Here is a 4185-nt window from a genome sequence, read left to right as displayed (position 1 = left end):
CATTTTTCATTCTCCTTGAAAATAAGTCTCTTTTATAGACAGATGACAAGATCACAAACTCAGCAGGAATAAGTCTGCAGAACAAATGCATAGGGTTTTAATACTTCTCTTAAGAGGTAAAAGACTTTGAAGAGGTTTTTTGGAAGTGGTTTGGATGATGGGGGGGCGGGGGATGACTGCTTCCACTTTAATTATGAAGGAAAAAAGCTTTTAGAAAAAATGGGTGACATACAAATTTTTGTTCATAGATTGTAAGGTTTGACAGATCTGCAGTACTAACCCACAAAGCAAGAATAAAATATGAAAATGCAATATAAAGTATGAAAATTACTCTTGCTTAAATACATATGGAACTAATGTCTGCTCTGTGGCTCAGGGGCCATTTGGCTTCAAGGCTCTGACTTGTGCCCCTAAAGGGCAACTGTGTTAATAAGAAAGTATGTATTTAATTGTGAAAAAGAACTGTGTTCCTTGAGTCGTACTCTGTTATTTTTAAATGGAAGTGTTTGAATCAGCATCATGGCTAGACATAGGAGTTAATTGGTGCCCCCTCCCAACTGCCTTTTGCCTCCCATTCTGCAACTGACTATGATTAGAGCTAGTCAAAACTTGGAATTTCCATTTAATGGGAAACTTTGATGTTTTGACATTTGTTTTTGTGCTGAACTGGAATGAAAACAAATGTTGAAATTTCCCACAGAACAAAAATTCCACAAAAATTGTTCAGAATATTTTGTTCTGTAAAATTTTTGAAATTTAATTTTAACATGTAACTTTTGATTTAACTTTTTTATTTTTGCAATATTTTGATTATGTTTGCATTAGTTTGTGATATGCCAAAAGTAGCGATGCAAAATGTGGCATGGTGTGTCATCTCATCCTTTAGAAGGACATGACATTATGACATCATATAAGTCAAAATATTCTGTTTCATTTATATATCTATATCTAGTTTTCCATTACCAATCCTCTAAGCCATCCAATTGCCAAAACCCCACTTTATAACTGGGTTGGTGATGCTGAGCAGGAAACTTCACACTGGGGGGAAGGCAGCAGTAACATGGCAAGATGGGAGCAACCATGAGGCAAAGAGGAAGAGGTGCAGACTGCAGCAGGAGCTGGCAAGCCAGGCCTGGACAGACTGTGACTGGCAGACATTGCTACCAGATTCAGATCTATGCAGCAGGTGTGGGAAGCAGCAGGGGCCTTACAGCTAGAAGAATGAGCTCAGAGAAGTGGGAAGGGAACTCTTGGGTACACAGAGCCAGAGGTAGAGGCTATAGGGCCTGGAACCTCAAGCGCTTTCAGTGTTTGTCTCTGAGTCACAATGCACTTGGTGCACTGGTGAATAACTGAAGAGGTTTGGTGTGCATCAGCACTGCAGCAGTTTATAGTTACATAACATTTAAAATACCTGTCTCTTAAAGGTATTTTTTTAGGAGGCACAGTAATGACCAACTCCATGATAGTCAATTATTCACAAATTCAAAAGCCTTGAAGTCAAACCTTGGTGACCAAGCTGTCTTAATTTTTCTGTTTAGCAAATATTGAATGGGATTTGTTAAAACAATTGCTATATTTGGATTTTTTTTTAAATGCAAGAATTTATAACCACTAATGCCATTTATAACTAAGAAAATTTAGGTAATGACAATGATATTAGTATCTCATGCTTCTTGGCATAAACTGGTTGCATCTGAAGTCTGGAAGGAATTATTCTCTGATGTGCAGCATTTTATGTATTATAGTAGGTTTTCCCTCCTTTCCTGAGGCAGCAGACAATTGCTGAAAGCAGAGCACCAAAGAGCATGTGAGTTCCACAGCTGATATAGTTATAATTTCTCCCTCAGAAATTGTAGATTGCATTTCAGATAAACAAATCAACATGTTGGTTCTGATTTCAGAGGTTGACGGGGGAAATCTGAGGCCAACTTTTCAGAAGGAGAGGCCCAAGGTCAATTTAGCCACCTGACTAGCTGTTTGTATGCAAACATCGCATTTGTAATGCAACTCTGTAAGCAGATCTTGGCTTTCTTTTTGCAGATTTGGCATTTGATGATGAAAGTTCCATCAGGGTGCATTAAGTGCCTTACACGTAAATAAGAGATGAAGAAGAGCTCTGTGTAGCTCGAAAACTTTGGGGGCACTGTGGGATAGACAGGAGCTCAAAGATCTCTGAGATAAGCGGCAGATTTGAAAGATAAGAGTTGTAGCTGAATCTGTTGGGCAAAACTACATGTCAGACATGTGGCTCCATCACATGGAAGCCTTTGATCTCAACACAGCATAAGAACAATCATTTATATAAAGACCTTTAAATGTTCAAAGCATTACAGGAATATTGACTGAGTAACGTTCACTACACCCATGCAAAAAGGTAAATAAAAATGATCATCTCTATGTTATAGGTGGGAATAGAAGGCAGAGAGATACAGTGTCTTGTGTAAGGCTAAACAGCAAGTCAGTAGCAGAACTGGTGTTAAAAATTAGGAGTTCTTGACTCCTAACTCTGTGCTCATCCCTGAAAACCACCCTGCCTACGTGAAATGGAAACTGGTATGTAATATTGCACAATATTGTTTCTGATTTTATCAACTTCCTAGGTATGTTTTAATACATCAAAGCTGACTTTCTGTGTGTCAATTTCATACACAAAGTTTAAAGGAAATGTTAACATTAATCTGTTTAATTTGGGTTGCTCAGCAATAATAAATAAAAGCTTTTGATTATCTCATGAGGAAGCTGTTTCTTTAGGTTTGTTCAGATTAGAAAAAGTGATGATTTGTACTGTATAGGCAGTCACAATACAAATACTGAGAAACCTGTTTTAGTCTCCAGTCCAGCCAAGTACTTAAGCACATGCTTAGCTTTAAGCACATTAGTCACATTGAAGTTTAATACTTCCCAATATTATTTGCCTAAGGTTTTAATCAAAGGTAGCATAAAATTGCACTGGAAACCTTAGTGGTTCTCCAGAGTGATCAATTTAGGCCCTGTCCACATAGCCAAAACCACCCATTTCTTTCTTCTTACCTTCTTTACCAATCTAGCTATGTATTAAAAGCCTAATTCTGAGAGATGCAGATAACCTACAATTCTTACAGAATTCAGTGGGAATTAGAGGTACTCAGCATCTGTCAGGATCAAGTCATTATCTCCTATTCATTACCACTGTGGTATCTGAGCACCTTTCCTGTAGAATACAGGAAAGATCATTTTAAATTTACAATGAAATCTGCCTGAAGCATGGTGGGTCAAAAGTAATTTTCGCTTGTTGTGGAACTGTTATTGGATAGTGTCACACCTAGAATTATGCAAAGTACCATACCTGGGGAAGTAGCAAATAGGTGCTGATAACTGAAGTATGGTGCCTTTATGTTCTTCTCATGGATCACAAGTTATGTGATCTCTTCCACATCAGCCATACAAAACTATCAGAATCATATCCCCCAGTGCCGAACTGCAGTCAACATTTTGCAGCAGGTTCCATGTCTATCATGTACTCAGGCCAACAGGCTGTCATAGATGATATAGTGATACTCAATGATGAATTAATCCCATCCAGAAAGTATTATAAGGGAAGTCTCTTTATGATAATCAAAAAGCCCCTCATCAGATCACTTTCAATCTGACTGTTAATCTTCATAAGTTTCTTTGACTAAGCCTGATATTGCCTGACACAGAATCATGAAAACCTTTCTCAGACAGATTGGGCAAAGTGAAGAAGCATCATGCAATCTGACAGCAGGCTCAGTGACAAATAGCACATTTTGTATTGACTTGTTAACAGTGCTGAATCTCTGCTGAATTGAATCTCAAGTGATAATTGTTAGTCAAGCACAGAGCATATTCATTTTAAGTAGAAGTCTACATGCTTCAACTAAGAAGGAAGAAGTGTTATGAATATTTTGATTTTTCTTTGCCTTTAGAAATAACTAGAAAATATTTTAACAGCAACATTTTTGGTTGTGCCTCCTTACAGATGACCAATGCAATTTCTTCAGAATTACTTAATGAGAATAACAGAAACTATACACAATATGAAAATTGTTGCACTGGTTAAGATTAAAAAGTATAACACTTGTTAGCCCACATGCATCAGGACATAAGCACTAAAGGCCAGATCCAAAGTCCACTGGTGTTAACAGAAATTCTCCCACAGGACTGGCTCTAGCTACCTGGGGG

Source organism: Caretta caretta, chromosome 4 (assembly GCF_965140235.1).
Source record: "Caretta caretta isolate rCarCar2 chromosome 4, rCarCar1.hap1, whole genome shotgun sequence".
Taxonomy (NCBI): domain Eukaryota; kingdom Metazoa; phylum Chordata; order Testudines; family Cheloniidae; genus Caretta; species Caretta caretta.
The sequence above is the reverse complement of the archived record's forward strand: the minus strand, read 5'-3'. Positions refer to the sequence as shown.